Source organism: Atractosteus spatula, unplaced genomic scaffold, assembly GCF_055471065.1.
Source record: "Atractosteus spatula isolate fAtrSpa1 unplaced genomic scaffold, fAtrSpa1.hap1 Scaffold_67, whole genome shotgun sequence".
NCBI lineage: Eukaryota > Metazoa > Chordata > Actinopteri > Semionotiformes > Lepisosteidae > Atractosteus > Atractosteus spatula.
In genome coordinates, this window is record NW_028296898.1 from 22,420 (window position 1) to 39,185 (window position 16,766).

Below are 16,766 nucleotides of genomic sequence, written 5' to 3' on the forward strand. Positions count from 1 at the left end.
TTTTTTGGAGGGAAAACGCACGGGAGCCGAAAAGGGGGCCGGCCTGCTTGCCGAGAGAGTCGAGGCGCGGGAAAGTGCACGGAGGGAGCACGGGAACGGGGAGGGGGAGAGAGAGAGACACAGAGACACACAGATGGACGAGAGACGAGACCGGAGAGGAAGGAGCTCCGGTCCACCTCGCTTGCTTGCTAGCTACGTCTGTCTTTTCACCGCTGAGAGAAGGTAGTGCACCGTTCCCGGAGGCGCTGCAATACCGGGCCGATGCGTGGAGAGGACGGAGCAAGCTCCTGATCCAGCTCCCTGTTCCAAAAATCCGTTTAATATGTGGTCCCCCGATGGGGGACGTATCAGATATTAAACTGATAAGAACAGATACTACACTTGATCTTAGCCAAAAGGCCGAGAAGCGATGCCCGACGCCGGCCTTGGGCGGGCGCGCGGGCGTCCGGCTGGCGCGCAGCGGCGCAGGCCGACGCCTCTGGAGCCCGGTCCGCACGCGGCTGCCGGCCGCCCGGACTCCGCTCTCCCCCTCTCTTGCCTGCCTGCTTGCTCGCCTGCCTGCCCGCCAGTCCCGGGCGGGGGCCCTGCTCTTTGATCTCCTGTCAACGGCCCGACAACGACCGCAGCCGCGGGGGGCGCCAGCCGGCCGGCCTCCTTAGCTTAGGCCCCTCCCACCAGCAGCAGCCGTGCCGAGTGAGCTGCAAGCGAGCGAAAGCGGACCGTCGGCACCTGCGGGCAGAGGCAAGGGGCAGCGCTCTCTCGGGAGGGACGGGGACACACACACACCTGCCTGCCTGCCGAAAAAAAGAAAGAAAAGGTGTATATACTAAGTTTTTTGGAGGGAAAACGGCCGGCTGTCGAAAGGGGCCCGCCTGCAAGGACGGGGACACACACACACACACACACACACACACACACACACACACACACACACACACAAGCCACGCCTGCCTCCCTGGAAAAAGGAGGAAAAAACTAAGTTTTTTGGAGGGAAAACGCACGGGAGCCGAAAAGGGGGCCGGCCTGCTTGCCGAGAGAGTCGAGGCGCGGGAAAGTGCACGGAGGGAGCACGGGAACGGGGAGGGGGAGAGAGAGAGACACAGAGACACACAGATGGACGAGAGACGAGACCGGAGAGGAAGGAGCTCCGGTCCACCTCGCTTGCTTGCTAGCTACGTCTGTCTTTTCACCGCTGAGAGAAGGTAGTGCACCGTTCCCGGAGGCGCTGCAATACCGGGCCGATGCGTGGAGAGGACGGAGCAAGCTCCTGATCCAGCTCCCTGTTCCAAAAATCCGTTTAATATGTGGTCCCCCGATGGGGGACGTATCAGATATTAAACTGATAAGAACAGATACTACACTTGATCTTAGCCAAAAGGCCGAGAAGCGATGCCCGACGCCGGCCTTGGGCGGGCGCGCGGGCGTCCGGCTGGCGCGCAGCGGCGCAGGCCGACGCCTCTGGAGCCCGGTCCGCACGCGGCTGCCGGCCGCCCGGACTCCGCTCTCCCCCTCTCTTGCCTGCCTGCTTGCTCGCCTGCCTGCCCGCCAGTCCCGGGCGGGGGCCCTGCTCTTTGATCTCCTGTCAACGGCCCGACAACGACCGCAGCCGCGGGGGGCGCCAGCCGGCCGGCCTCCTTAGCTTAGGCCCCTCCCACCAGCAGCAGCCGTGCCGAGTGAGCTGCAAGCGAAAGCGGACCGTCGGCACCTGCGGGCAGAGGCAAGGGGCAGCGCTCTCTCGGGAGGGACGGGGACACACACACACCTGCCTGCCTGCCGAAAAAAAGAAAGAAAAGGTGTATATACTAAGTTTTTTGGAGGGAAAACGGCCGGCTGTCGAAAGGGGCCCGCCTGCAAGGACGGGGACACACACACACACACACACACACACACACACACACACACACACACACACACACAGCCACGCCTGCCTCCCTGGAAAAAGGAGGAAAAAACTAAGTTTTTTGGAGGGAAAACGCACGGGAGCCGAAAAGGGGGCCGGCCTGCTTGCCGAGAGAGTCGAGGCGCGGGAAAGTGCACGGAGGGAGCACGGGAACGGGGAGGGGGAGAGAGAGAGACACAGAGACACACAGATGGACGAGAGACGAGACCGGAGAGGAAGGAGCTCCGGTCCACCTCGCTTGCTTGCTAGCTACGTCTGTCTTTTCACCGCTGAGAGAAGGTAGTGCACCGTTCCCGGAGGCGCTGCAATACCGGGCCGATGCGTGGAGAGGACGGAGCAAGCTCCTGATCCAGCTCCCTGTTCCAAAAATCCGTTTAATATGTGGTCCCCCGATGGGGGACGTATCAGATATTAAACTGATAAGAACAGATACTACACTTGATCTTAGCCAAAAGGCCGAGAAGCGATGCCCGACGCCGGCCTTGGGCGGGCGCGCGGGCGTCCGGCTGGCGCGCAGCGGCGCAGGCCGACGCCTCTGGAGCCCGGTCCGCACGCGGCTGCCGGCCGCCCGGACTCCGCTCTCCCCCTCTCTTGCCTGCCTGCTTGCTCGCCTGCCTGCCCGCCAGTCCCGGGCGGGGGCCCTGCTCTTTGATCTCCTGTCAACGGCCCGACAACGACCGCAGCCGCGGGGGGCGCCAGCCGGCCGGCCTCCTTAGCTTAGGCCCCTCCCACCAGCAGCAGCCGTGCCGAGTGAGCTGCAAGCGAAAGCGGACCGTCGGCACCTGCGGGCAGAGGCAAGGGGCAGCGCTCTCTCGGGAGGGACGGGGACACACACACACCTGCCTGCCTGCCGAAAAAAAGAAAGAAAAGGTGTATATACTAAGTTTTTTGGAGGGAAAACGGCCGGCTGTCGAAAGGGGCCCGCCTGCAAGGACGGGGACACACACACACACACACACACACACACACACACACACACACACACACACACAAGCCACGCCTGCCTCCCTGGAAAAAGGAGGAAAAAACTAAGTTTTTTGGAGGGAAAACGCACGGGAGCCGAAAAGGGGGCCGGCCTGCTTGCCGAGAGAGTCGAGGCGCGGGAAAGTGCACGGAGGGAGCACGGGAACGGGGAGGGGGAGAGAGAGAGACACAGAGACACACAGATGGACGAGAGACGAGACCGGAGAGGAAGGAGCTCCGGTCCACCTCGCTTGCTTGCTAGCTACGTCTGTCTTTTCACCGCTGAGAGAAGGTAGTGCACCGTTCCCGGAGGCGCTGCAATACCGGGCCGATGCGTGGAGAGGACGGAGCAAGCTCCTGATCCAGCTCCCTGTTCCAAAAATCCGTTTAATATGTGGTCCCCCGATGGGGGACGTATCAGATATTAAACTGATAAGAACAGATACTACACTTGATCTTAGCCAAAAGGCCGAGAAGCGATGCCCGACGCCGGCCTTGGGCGGGCGCGCGGGCGTCCGGCTGGCGCGCAGCGGCGCAGGCCGACGCCTCTGGAGCCCGGTCCGCACGCGGCTGCCGGCCGCCCGGACTCCGCTCTCCCCCTCTCTTGCCTGCCTGCTTGCTCGCCTGCCTGCCCGCCAGTCCCGGGCGGGGGCCCTGCTCTTTGATCTCCTGTCAACGGCCCGACAACGACCGCAGCCGCGGGGGGCGCCAGCCGGCCGGCCTCCTTAGCTTAGGCCCCTCCCACCAGCAGCAGCCGTGCCGAGTGAGCTGCAAGCGAAAGCGGACCGTCGGCACCTGCGGGCAGAGGCAAGGGGCAGCGCTCTCTCGGGAGGGACGGGGACACACACACACCTGCCTGCCTGCCGAAAAAAAGAAAGAAAAGGTGTATATACTAAGTTTTTTGGAGGGAAAACGGCCGGCTGTCGAAAGGGGCCCGCCTGCAAGGACGGGGACACACACACACACACACACACACACACACACACACACACACACACACACACAAGCCACGCCTGCCTCCCTGGAAAAAGGAGGAAAAAACTAAGTTTTTTGGAGGGAAAACGCACGGGAGCCGAAAAGGGGGCCGGCCTGCTTGCCGAGAGAGTCGAGGCGCGGGAAAGTGCACGGAGGGAGCACGGGAACGGGGAGGGGGAGAGAGAGAGACACAGAGACACACAGATGGACGAGAGACGAGACCGGAGAGGAAGGAGCTCCGGTCCACCTCGCTTGCTTGCTAGCTACGTCTGTCTTTTCACCGCTGAGAGAAGGTAGTGCACCGTTCCCGGAGGCGCTGCAATACCGGGCCGATGCGTGGAGAGGACGGAGCAAGCTCCTGATCCAGCTCCCTGTTCCAAAAATCCGTTTAATATGTGGTCCCCCGATGGGGGACGTATCAGATATTAAACTGATAAGAACAGATACTACACTTGATCTTAGCCAAAAGGCCGAGAAGCGATGCCCGACGCCGGCCTTGGGCGGGCGCGCGGGCGTCCGGCTGGCGCGCAGCGGCGCAGGCCGACGCCTCTGGAGCCCGGTCCGCACGCGGCTGCCGGCCGCCCGGACTCCGCTCTCCCCCTCTCTTGCCTGCCTGCTTGCTCGCCTGCCTGCCCGCCAGTCCCGGGCGGGGGCCCTGCTCTTTGATCTCCTGTCAACGGCCCGACAACGACCGCAGCCGCGGGGGGCGCCAGCCGGCCGGCCTCCTTAGCTTAGGCCCCTCCCACCAGCAGCAGCCGTGCCGAGTGAGCTGCAAGCGAAAGCGGACCGTCGGCACCTGCGGGCAGAGGCAAGGGGCAGCGCTCTCTCGGGAGGGACGGGGACACACACACACCTGCCTGCCTGCCGAAAAAAAGAAAGAAAAGGTGTATATACTAAGTTTTTTGGAGGGAAAACGGCCGGCTGTCGAAAGGGGCCCGCCTGCAAGGACGGGGACACACACACACACACACACACACACACACACACACACACACACACACACACAAGCCACGCCTGCCTCCCTGGAAAAAGGAGGAAAAAACTAAGTTTTTTGGAGGGAAAACGCACGGGAGCCGAAAAGGGGGCCGGCCTGCTTGCCGAGAGAGTCGAGGCGCGGGAAAGTGCACGGAGGGAGCACGGGAACGGGGAGGGGGAGAGAGAGAGACACAGAGACACACAGATGGACGAGAGACGAGACCGGAGAGGAAGGAGCTCCGGTCCACCTCGCTTGCTTGCTAGCTACGTCTGTCTTTTCACCGCTGAGAGAAGGTAGTGCACCGTTCCCGGAGGCGCTGCAATACCGGGCCGATGCGTGGAGAGGACGGAGCAAGCTCCTGATCCAGCTCCCTGTTCCAAAAATCCGTTTAATATGTGGTCCCCCGATGGGGGACGTATCAGATATTAAACTGATAAGAACAGATACTACACTTGATCTTAGCCAAAAGGCCGAGAAGCGATGCCCGACGCCGGCCTTGGGCGGGCGCGCGGGCGTCCGGCTGGCGCGCAGCGGCGCAGGCCGACGCCTCTGGAGCCCGGTCCGCACGCGGCTGCCGGCCGCCCGGACTCCGCTCTCCCCCTCTCTTGCCTGCCTGCTTGCTCGCCTGCCTGCCCGCCAGTCCCGGGCGGGGGCCCTGCTCTTTGATCTCCTGTCAACGGCCCGACAACGACCGCAGCCGCGGGGGGCGCCAGCCGGCCGGCCTCCTTAGCTTAGGCCCCTCCCACCAGCAGCAGCCGTGCCGAGTGAGCTGCAAGCGAAAGCGGACCGTCGGCACCTGCGGGCAGAGGCAAGGGGCAGCGCTCTCTCGGGAGGGACGGGGACACACACACACCTGCCTGCCTGCCGAAAAAAAGAAAGAAAAGGTGTATATACTAAGTTTTTTGGAGGGAAAACGGCCGGCTGTCGAAAGGGGCCCGCCTGCAAGGACGGGGACACACACACACACACACACACACACACACACACACACACACACACACACACAAGCCACGCCTGCCTCCCTGGAAAAAGGAGGAAAAAACTAAGTTTTTTGGAGGGAAAACGCACGGGAGCCGAAAAGGGGGCCGGCCTGCTTGCCGAGAGAGTCGAGGCGCGGGAAAGTGCACGGAGGGAGCACGGGAACGGGGAGGGGGAGAGAGAGAGACACAGAGACACACAGATGGACGAGAGACGAGACCGGAGAGGAAGGAGCTCCGGTCCACCTCGCTTGCTTGCTAGCTACGTCTGTCTTTTCACCGCTGAGAGAAGGTAGTGCACCGTTCCCGGAGGCGCTGCAATACCGGGCCGATGCGTGGAGAGGACGGAGCAAGCTCCTGATCCAGCTCCCTGTTCCAAAAATCCGTTTAATATGTGGTCCCCCGATGGGGGACGTATCAGATATTAAACTGATAAGAACAGATACTACACTTGATCTTAGCCAAAAGGCCGAGAAGCGATGCCCGACGCCGGCCTTGGGCGGGCGCGCGGGCGTCCGGCTGGCGCGCAGCGGCGCAGGCCGACGCCTCTGGAGCCCGGTCCGCACGCGGCTGCCGGCCGCCCGGACTCCGCTCTCCCCCTCTCTTGCCTGCCTGCTTGCTCGCCTGCCTGCCCGCCAGTCCCGGGCGGGGGCCCTGCTCTTTGATCTCCTGTCAACGGCCCGACAACGACCGCAGCCGCGGGGGGCGCCAGCCGGCCGGCCTCCTTAGCTTAGGCCCCTCCCACCAGCAGCAGCCGTGCCGAGTGAGCTGCAAGCGAAAGCGGACCGTCGGCACCTGCGGGCAGAGGCAAGGGGCAGCGCTCTCTCGGGAGGGACGGGGACACACACACACCTGCCTGCCTGCCGAAAAAAAGAAAGAAAAGGTGTATATACTAAGTTTTTTGGAGGGAAAACGGCCGGCTGTCGAAAGGGGCCCGCCTGCAAGGACGGGGACACACACACACACACACACACACACACACACACACACACACACACACACAAGCACAGCCTGCCTCCCTGGAAAAAGGAGGAAAAAACTAAGTTTTTTGGAGGGAAAACGCACGGGAGCCGAAAAGGGGGCCGGCCTGCTTGCCGAGAGAGTCGAGGCGCGGGAAAGTGCACGGAGGGAGCACGGGAACGGGGAGGGGGAGAGAGAGAGACACAGAGACACACAGATGGACGAGAGACGAGACCGGAGAGGAAGGAGCTCCGGTCCACCTCGCTTGCTTGCTAGCTACGTCTGTCTTTTCACCGCTGAGAGAAGGTAGTGCACCGTTCCCGGAGGCGCTGCAATACCGGGCCGATGCGTGGAGAGGACGGAGCAAGCTCCTGATCCAGCTCCCTGTTCCAAAAATCCGTTTAATATGTGGTCCCCCGATGGGGGACGTATCAGATATTAAACTGATAAGAACAGATACTACACTTGATCTTAGCCAAAAGGCCGAGAAGCGATGCCCGACGCCGGCCTTGGGCGGGCGCGCGGGCGTCCGGCTGGCGCGCAGCGGCGCAGGCCGACGCCTCTGGAGCCCGGTCCGCACGCGGCTGCCGGCCGCCCGGACTCCGCTCTCCCCCTCTCTTGCCTGCCTGCTTGCTCGCCTGCCTGCCCGCCAGTCCCGGGCGGGGGCCCTGCTCTTTGATCTCCTGTCAACGGCCCGACAACGACCGCAGCCGCGGGGGGCGCCAGCCGGCCGGCCTCCTTAGCTTAGGCCCCTCCCACCAGCAGCAGCCGTGCCGAGTGAGCTGCAAGCGAAAGCGGACCGTCGGCACCTGCGGGCAGAGGCAAGGGGCAGCGCTCTCTCGGGAGGGGACGGGGACACACACACACCTGCCTGCCTGCCGAAAAAAAGAAAGAAAAGGTGTATATACTAAGTTTTTTGGAGGGAAAACGGCCGGCTGTCGAAAGGGGCCCGCCTGCAAGGACGGGGACACACACACACACACACACACACACACACACACACACACACACACACACACACAAGCCACGCCTGCCTCCCTGGAAAAAGGAGGAAAAAACTAAGTTTTTTGGAGGGAAAACGCACGGGAGCCGAAAAGGGGGCCGGCCTGCTTGCCGAGAGAGTCGAGGCGCGGGAAAGTGCACGGAGGGAGCACGGGAACGGGGAGGGGGAGAGAGAGAGACACAGAGACACACAGATGGACGAGAGACGAGACCGGAGAGGAAGGAGCTCCGGTCCACCTCGCTTGCTTGCTAGCTACGTCTGTCTTTTCACCGCTGAGAGAAGGTAGTGCACCGTTCCCGGAGGCGCTGCAATACCGGGCCGATGCGTGGAGAGGACGGAGCAAGCTCCTGATCCAGCTCCCTGTTCCAAAAATCCGTTTAATATGTGGTCCCCCGATGGGGGACGTATCAGATATTAAACTGATAAGAACAGATACTACACTTGATCTTAGCCAAAAGGCCGAGAAGCGATGCCCGACGCCGGCCTTGGGCGGGCGCGCGGGCGTCCGGCTGGCGCGCAGCGGCGCAGGCCGACGCCTCTGGAGCCCGGTCCGCACGCGGCTGCCGGCCGCCCGGACTCCGCTCTCCCCCTCTCTTGCCTGCCTGCTTGCTCGCCTGCCTGCCCGCCAGTCCCGGGCGGGGGCCCTGCTCTTTGATCTCCTGTCAACGGCCCGACAACGACCGCAGCCGCGGGGGGCGCCAGCCGGCCGGCCTCCTTAGCTTAGGCCCCTCCCACCAGCAGCAGCCGTGCCGAGTGAGCTGCAAGCGAAAGCGGACCGTCGGCACCTGCGGGCAGAGGCAAGGGGCAGCGCTCTCTCGGGAGGGACGGGGACACACACACACCTGCCTGCCTGCCGAAAAAAAGAAAGAAAAGGTGTATATACTAAGTTTTTTGGAGGGAAAACGGCCGGCTGTCGAAAGGGGCCCGCCTGCAAGGACGGGGCACACACACACACACACACACACACACACACACACACACACACACACACACAAGCCACGCCTGCCTCCCTGGAAAAAGGAGGAAAAAACTAAGTTTTTTGGAGGGAAAACGCACGGGAGCCGAAAAGGGGGCCGGCCTGCTTGCCGAGAGAGTCGAGGCGCGGGAAAGTGCACGGAGGGAGCACGGGAACGGGGAGGGGGAGAGAGAGAGACACAGAGACACACAGATGGACGAGAGACGAGACCGGAGAGGAAGGAGCTCCGGTCCACCTCGCTTGCTTGCTAGCTACGTCTGTCTTTTCACCGCTGAGAGAAGGTAGTGCACCGTTCCCGGAGGCGCTGCAATACCGGGCCGATGCGTGGAGAGGACGGAGCAAGCTCCTGATCCAGCTCCCTGTTCCAAAAATCCGTTTAATATGTGGTCCCCCGATGGGGGACGTATCAGATATTAAACTGATAAGAACAGATACTACACTTGATCTTAGCCAAAAGGCCGAGAAGCGATGCCCGACGCCGGCCTTGGGCGGGCGCGCGGGCGTCCGGCTGGCGCGCAGCGGCGCAGGCCGACGCCTCTGGAGCCCGGTCCGCACGCGGCTGCCGGCCGCCCGGACTCCGCTCTCCCCCTCTCTTGCCTGCCTGCTTGCTCGCCTGCCTGCCCGCCAGTCCCGGGCGGGGGCCCTGCTCTTTGATCTCCTGTCAACGGCCCGACAACGACCGCAGCCGCGGGGGGCGCCAGCCGGCCGGCCTCCTTAGCTTAGGCCCCTCCCACCAGCAGCAGCCGTGCCGAGTGAGCTGCAAGCGAAAGCGGACCGTCGGCACCTGCGGGCAGAGGCAAGGGGCAGCGCTCTCTCGGGAGGGACGGGGACACACACACACCTGCCTGCCTGCCGAAAAAAAGAAAGAAAAGGTGTATATACTAAGTTTTTTGGAGGGAAAACGGCCGGCTGTCGAAAGGGGCCCGCCTGCAAGGACGGGGACACACACACACACACACACACACACACACACACACACACACACACACACACAAGCCACGCCTGCCTCCCTGGAAAAAGGAGGAAAAAACTAAGTTTTTTGGAGGGAAAACGCACGGGAGCCGAAAAGGGGGCCGGCCTGCTTGCCGAGAGAGTCGAGGCGCGGGAAAGTGCACGGAGGGAGCACGGGAACGGGGAGGGGGAGAGAGAGAGACACAGAGACACACAGATGGACGAGAGACGAGACCGGAGAGGAAGGAGCTCCGGTCCACCTCGCTTGCTTGCTAGCTACGTCTGTCTTTTCACCGCTGAGAGAAGGTAGTGCACCGTTCCCGGAGGCGCTGCAATACCGGGCCGATGCGTGGAGAGGACGGAGCAAGCTCCTGATCCAGCTCCCTGTTCCAAAAATCCGTTTAATATGTGGTCCCCCGATGGGGGACGTATCAGATATTAAACTGATAAGAACAGATACTACACTTGATCTTAGCCAAAAGGCCGAGAAGCGATGCCCGACGCCGGCCTTGGGCGGGCGCGCGGGCGTCCGGCTGGCGCGCAGCGGCGCAGGCCGACGCCTCTGGAGCCCGGTCCGCACGCGGCTGCCGGCCGCCCGGACTCCGCTCTCCCCCTCTCTTGCCTGCCTGCTTGCTCGCCTGCCTGCCCGCCAGTCCCGGGCGGGGGCCCTGCTCTTTGATCTCCTGTCAACGGCCCGACAACGACCGCAGCCGCGGGGGGCGCCAGCCGGCCGGCCTCCTTAGCTTAGGCCCCTCCCACCAGCAGCAGCCGTGCCGAGTGAGCTGCAAGCGAAAGCGGACCGTCGGCACCTGCGGGCAGAGGCAAGGGGCAGCGCTCTCTCGGGAGGGACGGGGACACACACACACCTGCCTGCCTGCCGAAAAAAAGAAAGAAAAGGTGTATATACTAAGTTTTTTGGAGGGAAAACGGCCGGCTGTCGAAAGGGGCCCGCCTGCAAGGACGGGGACACACACACACACACACACACACACACACACACACACACACACACACACACAAGCCACGCCTGCCTCCCTGGAAAAAGGAGGAAAAAACTAAGTTTTTTGGAGGGAAAACGCACGGGAGCCGAAAAGGGGGCCGGCCTGCTTGCCGAGAGAGTCGAGGCGCGGGAAAGTGCACGGAGGGAGCACGGGAACGGGGAGGGGGAGAGAGAGAGACACAGAGACACACAGATGGACGAGAGACGAGACCGGAGAGGAAGGAGCTCCGGTCCACCTCGCTTGCTTGCTAGCTACGTCTGTCTTTTCACCGCTGAGAGAAGGTAGTGCGTAGTGCACCGTTCCCGGAGGCGCTGCAATACCGGGCCGATGCGTGGAGAGGACGGAGCAAGCTCCTGATCCAGCTCCCTGTTCCAAAAATCCGTTTAATATGTGGTCCCCCGATGGGGGACGTATCAGATATTAAACTGATAAGAACAGATTTTTTTTTTTTTTTTTTTTTTATTACAAAAATACAGAATACAACAAACCAAAATCATTATCATCTGGAAACAATAGAACCCCAAACTACATAAAACTTACATAAACCGTTCATTAACATAATCCCGCCCCTTATGCAAAACCAGCCCCTCCCCAAATCCCCTATTGCTCCCATATTCTTAGAAATACAAAGTACAGACACACAAGTCCCCTAAAGAACACAAACTGTACACCAAGATCACCCCAATGAAAACAACCCCTTCCAACGTTCTTTTGCCGCGGCGAAACCCCATCTCCGAACGTCCCACTGGATACGTCTGGCGACGTCGTGCCGCGCCTTCCAGGCAATGTTGTCTGCTGAGTCTCCCCTTCCGTGGCTGATCAACTCCTTCCGGGAGGCCCAAAGATAAAACTTAACAAGACTGATCACCAGCCACACTAGGAAAGCACGATTCCACTTGCGGGGCCCCGGGACACCTTTGAGAACTGTGTGGCTGGACAGCACCAAATCACCCATTACTCGTGAACACAAATCTCCACACAAACCCCACACCCTTTGTGCAAACACACACCCCCAGAACACATGCAGGACTGTTTCAGGCTCTAGACAATCCGGACGAGGACACCTGTTGTGTCTAGAGAGACCATGGTTGTGGAGGGTCTCTCTAACAGGCAGGCGGTTCCAGAGGGCAAGCCAGTTTAGATCCCTGAGTCTGTTATCTAGGCCCGCGGGTTGGATTTGCCGCCAAGCCCCCTCTGAGACCCCAACCACCGCTGGGGTCGTCCTTGCCACCACTGCTTTGTACAAGGCCCTGTGGTCTAGTAAGGCCTGCCCTTCTCTGGCTTCAGGATGCCTTCTCAGCCACTTCCTAGCGTGCCCGTAGTGCGGGGGCAGTTGCTCAGCGCTAGGTGTCCTATTAGACCAGACCACAAGGTGCCTCACAGTGGCAGCCAGCCATAACCTTATAAAATAAACACACAGGTGGTCGGGGTCCTCGTGGAGGGTCTTGCACAGACCCGCCACGAACAGGGTGTCTAACTTAGCCGGCAAATCTGGGACAGTTCTCCCCCCTTCCTCAATTGGTCTGCACATCTCCACCCGGGCGATATACTCATATCCTCCGCCCCAAATGAAGCGGAAGACGGCTCTCACCAGGTCTCTTCTAAGGCAGACAGGCAACGGAAACACCCTGGCCAGATATAGTAAAGTTGGCAGGACATCCACTTTTAAAACCAACACCTTACCAGAGTAGGACAGTGATCTGTCCTGCCACATACCCAATTTTTGGTTCACTTTCCGCAACCTGTCCTCCCAGTTCAACCTGGCGGAGTCACCCGAGTGGAAACGGATGCCCAAGATCTTTACTGGGCCCGACTCCAGGGGGAGGCCGCCCACCTCTTCTCTCCTGTCCCTCCATTTGCCGAAGTACTTGATTGCGCACTTGTCCCTGTTTAAACGGGACCCAGTGCAGGCTGAGTGTTCGTCCAACAGTTCAAGTACCCGGCAAATACTACTGTCAGATGTCAGGAACAGGGAGATGTCATCGGCATACGCCGCGACCTTCACCTGTTCACCCCCGCTGCCTGGGACTACCACGCCCTCGATCAGAGGGTCCTTACGTATCACGTGGAGGAGGGGCTCAGAGTAGAGGACGTAAAGCAGGGGAGACAGGGGGCACCCCTGCCTCACCCCGCACCCGACCGGCACTCCGGCCCCCACTCTCCCGTTGATACTCACCCGAGACACGACTCCGTTATACAGGGTCTGGATCCATCTGACGAAGGTGTGGCCCACGCCCAGCCGTATCAGCACCTCCCAGAGGAAAGCATGGTGGACCCTATCAAAAGCCTTACTCTGGTCGAGGCTGACCAGCATGAGCGCCAGTCCGCGGTCTTCTACCCATGCCACCGTGTCCCTGATGAGGTGGAGATTCCAAACGATCCTCCGGCCCTCGACACTGCAGGTCTGGTCTCTGCAGACCAGATCTGGCATAACCTTCCTCAGTCGATTACCCAGCACCTTAGCGAGGATCTTGTAATCGGTGCAGAGTAACTGGATCGGCCTCCAGTTTTCCAGATCGGTCTTCTCACCCTTTTTGAAGATGAGGGACAACACCCCAACCTTCATAGTTGTCCCCATCTCCCCTACCTGCAATATCTCACCAAAGACCTCCATAAGCATCGGTTGTAACAAATCCCAAAAGGCGATGTAGAAATCTGTGGGCAGGCCGTCAAGCCCTGGGGCGGTTCCCTTGCGCAGGCCAGCTGCCGCCGCTTTCAGCTCGGCGGCAGTCAGACTCCCCTCCAGGTCTGGGGCGACCTTGGATCTCTTTTCTATGCCCGTCAACCAGTCCTCCCACCGGCTCGAATCCACGGGTTTCTCTGCAAACAAGGACCTATAGAACTCCGAGGCGCACTCCACCATCTGTGACCCGTCGCACGTCACCGTACCGTCTGCTTGGCGTAGCGCCTCGAAGCTGGTCCTTGCCTGCCTTACCCGGACCGAGCCGAAGAAGCGGGACGAGCATTTCTCCTCGTCCTCAATCAGGTCGCCCTTCAGCCTGAACAGGAAGTCTCTAGCTCGCGAAGACCAGATCTCTTTTAAACTATTCCTGATCTCAGCGGCCTTGTCCGCGTCAAAGGAGCCGCCGCCATTAAAGGCCGCGTACACCGCCTCTAGCTCTTGTTGTAAACGGGCTAGAGTCTCCCTACCCACAGACTGCCTGTGCCGGCAATAACTTATGGAGGCCCTGGCTATGGCCCTCTTGCAGGCTTCCCACCAAAGGACCGCCGTCGGAAAACTCCACCTCTTCCTCTGGAAGCTGCCCAGCAGGCTCGCTATCCGGGCTAGGTATTCTGCCTCGGACAGAACCTGCACGTTCAGCCTCCAGCACCGGGTTTTAAAGGTAGAAGCCTCAGGGATCACGGTAGCAGACAGCAGGAGGTGATCAGAGAACCAAACCGGGATAACCCGCCTGGACTGGACTACCCCTTTTAGGGAGGTGAAAACGTAGTCCAGCCGCCTGAAACTGTCTCGCCCGTTACTCCAAGTAAAAACCTTGGAGGCCGGACCGAAACCCTCAAAGCAGTCCTGCAAATTGAAACGGAGAATTAATTCCCGCAACGCACACACACCCGAACCACGCACATCACTCAAGTCTATGTTAAAATCGCCCCCCACTAGAACAGAACGGTTGGTAAAGAGCAGCGGCTCTAACTCCTGTAAAAAGGACGCCTGAAGGCGCCTTTCTGCCGGCCCATATACAGCGATTAGCCGGACCCGCTTTGCGTCCCATACCCCATCTACCATTAGGAGGCGTCCTGGAACAACCGACGTGGCCTCACTGGCCACGAAATTCGGTGTCCCACAGAGGATGCCCACACCTGAAGAGTGGACCCCCCCAACACTCCACCATGAGTCCCCTCTATGCCAGTCGCTCTTGAATTCAAGCACATCTCTCCTCGACCCCAAGTGCGCTTCTTGAATAAAACAAAAGCTAAAGTGTCTCTCAGCCAGATCTTTAAAGACTGCGACACGCTTAACCTTGTTTTTCAGGCCTCTGACGTTGGCCGAGCCGATGGTGCAGTTCATGAGGAAGAAGTTGGGGCCTGCAACCGGAAAAGTGCCCTCAATTGAAGCGACCCGGGGGATCCTCAAGGTCACCGGGACTCAGGAAGCCGGCTACCGACGGGGAGGCCGGCTCGTAGATGGAGTCTTCGTCCATGCCTGGTATGCCGCTAAGGGGTATGGAGTCACTCTCTTCTGAGTCGATTGAGAATCCAGGTTGGGGGCATTGCTCTATTCCCATCGCCCCTTCCCCGGCGCGCTCCGCCCAGGAGAAGTGCGACACGTTTGAGGGGGGGGGTATCCCCCCTCCTTTTTCTTCTTCTTGCTGCAAACCGGGCCTCTCTATGGCAGCATCCGTCTTTCCCATCTCTTGTTCTGTACCGATGTCGGGTTCATCCTCTGTCGGGTCCTGTTCAACCTTCTCTTCTTCTCCTGGGTCCACCACCTCCTCTATTTCCCCGTCCACCCTGGTTTCGTTTCCCTCTTCCGACGATTCCTCAGGAGCTGCGGATTCACTATCAGACACCATAAAGTCCTCGACTGGGGAAACTAATGCCTCCTTGGGTCTTTTATCTCCAACCCAATGGGCCTCTTCTTCGGATGACTCCCTTTGTCGTTTCTCCTTTTTCTCCTTCTTCTCCTTCGTCTTCTTCTTCTTTCTTTTCACGATGGTCCAATTGTCATCTGAAGATGCCGCCTCTCTGGCTCCCTCACCTGGTGCCGCAGGCGCCTGGCTATCGGAGTCAAGATCTTGATGTTCTGCTCTCTCTTCCTCTGCAGCTACCTGGGAACCTGGGATCGAGACCAGTGACGATGTATCCTCACCTGCCTCCTGTTCCGCTGGGCCCACACCTTGGTGAGTATGATCTTCGCCTTGCCTCTCCTGCAATCCTGATGTTCCTGCGTGCGCTTCCGCCTCACCCGAAACGACTGAGGCAAAGCTGCGGGCTTTCTTTGGGCAACTTCTGTACTGATGCCCTTCATCGCCGCACAGGTTGCACACCAAGTCATGGCGGCACATTGTCGCCACGTGCCCGAGTCGGCCGCACCGCCTACAGATTTCCGTCTTGCACTCTGCCCCCAAGTGACCTTCTTGCCCACATCTCCTGCAAGTTTTCGGTTGTCCAGGGTACACCAGGAAACCTCTGTTGGGACCAATGTTAAAGGTAGATGGGGGGTGCAGTACGCCTCCGGCTGTCATCAGGCTGGTCCGGAACCTGGCCATGTATCGCCATTTTGCCGTCCAGACGTTCTCCTCGTCGGTTACCTTTTTCCCCTCGCCCTGGATGTCCACGAATCTCTTCAGAAAAGTAGCAACATCAGATTCCGGCACGTGGCCGTTGAACATGTGGACAGTGATAGGCCGAAGTTCGCGAGCAAACAAAGGTTCGATCAAAAATTTTGCTAAGGGGTCTGTATCCCTCAGTAATTCCACCTTGTTCCAAACTCGGATAACTTCTGGTTCTGAAGTCACAGTTAAATCATAAAGATTCCTGTTCTGAAAGTCCTGAATACATAGAATGTCTTCCTTCCTGACTCCTAGCAAGCTGAACACAATTCTTCTCTCAAAGGTTCGCCTGACCATCCATTCCGCCGAGTCCTCCTGATTCTTTAAAACAAAGCGCACCGTGCGCCGCATCTGCCCCTCACGGGACAGAGGGCGCCCGGCCGCCGAAGGGAAAGGCAACTCACCCAGCGCTGCCATCTGGGAGCCACACCTTCACCCCCTGGGCTTCACCCAGAGCGATTCCAGTGGTGGCTCGATGTCTTCCGGACTTGCAGTCTTCTCTGGGTGTCTTCTGCCTGGATGCGATCCTGTTGCCTTCCCTGTAGTGATGTCCCCTCAGGTAGGGTCCGCCGCTCTCTCCGTCCTTCGCCCTTCTCGTCCTTTAGCAAGCCCTCCAGCCGCGGTCAAGCCACGCACCTTTGGATCTTGGCCAAAAGGCCGAGAAGCGATGCCCGACGCCGGCCTTGGGCGGGCGCGCGGGCGTCCGGCTGGCGCGCAGCGGCGCAGGCCGACGCCTCTGGAGCCCGGTCCGCACGCGGCTGCCGGCCGCCCGGACTCCGCTCTCCCCCTC

General features: G+C 60.3%; 12 non-coding genes across 12 annotated transcripts; all 12 read right to left on the reverse strand.

Annotated features, from left to right (window-relative positions):
- Positions 1 to 220: 220 nt before the first annotated feature.
- LOC148805648 (U2 spliceosomal RNA) lies at positions 221 to 411 on the reverse strand. The gene has a single exon (XR_016090136.1). It is a non-coding gene; the product is annotated as a U2 spliceosomal RNA (small nuclear RNA).
- Positions 412 to 1,200: 789 nt separating this feature from the next.
- LOC148805649 (U2 spliceosomal RNA) lies at positions 1,201 to 1,391 on the reverse strand. Its single transcript, XR_016090137.1, has one exon. It is a non-coding gene; the product is annotated as a U2 spliceosomal RNA (small nuclear RNA).
- A 786-nt stretch (positions 1,392 to 2,177) lies between these two features.
- On the reverse strand, positions 2,178 to 2,368 carry LOC148805650 (U2 spliceosomal RNA). The gene has a single exon (XR_016090139.1). It is a non-coding gene; the product is annotated as a U2 spliceosomal RNA (small nuclear RNA).
- Positions 2,369 to 3,153: 785 nt separating this feature from the next.
- Positions 3,154 to 3,344, reverse strand: LOC148805651 (U2 spliceosomal RNA). The gene has a single exon (XR_016090140.1). It is a non-coding gene; the product is annotated as a U2 spliceosomal RNA (small nuclear RNA).
- Positions 3,345 to 4,129: 785 nt separating this feature from the next.
- Positions 4,130 to 4,320, reverse strand: LOC148805652 (U2 spliceosomal RNA). The gene has a single exon (XR_016090141.1). It is a non-coding gene; the product is annotated as a U2 spliceosomal RNA (small nuclear RNA).
- Positions 4,321 to 5,105: 785 nt separating this feature from the next.
- LOC148805653 (U2 spliceosomal RNA) lies at positions 5,106 to 5,296 on the reverse strand. Its single transcript, XR_016090142.1, has one exon. It is a non-coding gene; the product is annotated as a U2 spliceosomal RNA (small nuclear RNA).
- Positions 5,297 to 6,081: 785 nt separating this feature from the next.
- Positions 6,082 to 6,272, reverse strand: LOC148805654 (U2 spliceosomal RNA). The gene has a single exon (XR_016090143.1). It is a non-coding gene; the product is annotated as a U2 spliceosomal RNA (small nuclear RNA).
- Positions 6,273 to 7,055: 783 nt separating this feature from the next.
- On the reverse strand, positions 7,056 to 7,246 carry LOC148805655 (U2 spliceosomal RNA). The gene has a single exon (XR_016090144.1). It is a non-coding gene; the product is annotated as a U2 spliceosomal RNA (small nuclear RNA).
- A 788-nt stretch (positions 7,247 to 8,034) lies between these two features.
- On the reverse strand, positions 8,035 to 8,225 carry LOC148805656 (U2 spliceosomal RNA). The gene has a single exon (XR_016090145.1). It is a non-coding gene; the product is annotated as a U2 spliceosomal RNA (small nuclear RNA).
- A 784-nt stretch (positions 8,226 to 9,009) lies between these two features.
- LOC148805657 (U2 spliceosomal RNA) lies at positions 9,010 to 9,200 on the reverse strand. Its single transcript, XR_016090146.1, has one exon. It is a non-coding gene; the product is annotated as a U2 spliceosomal RNA (small nuclear RNA).
- Positions 9,201 to 9,985: 785 nt separating this feature from the next.
- On the reverse strand, positions 9,986 to 10,176 carry LOC148805658 (U2 spliceosomal RNA). The gene has a single exon (XR_016090147.1). It is a non-coding gene; the product is annotated as a U2 spliceosomal RNA (small nuclear RNA).
- A 792-nt stretch (positions 10,177 to 10,968) lies between these two features.
- LOC148805659 (U2 spliceosomal RNA) lies at positions 10,969 to 11,158 on the reverse strand. The gene has a single exon (XR_016090125.1). It is a non-coding gene; the product is annotated as a U2 spliceosomal RNA (small nuclear RNA).
- Between the last annotated feature and the right edge of the window lie 5,608 nt (positions 11,159 to 16,766).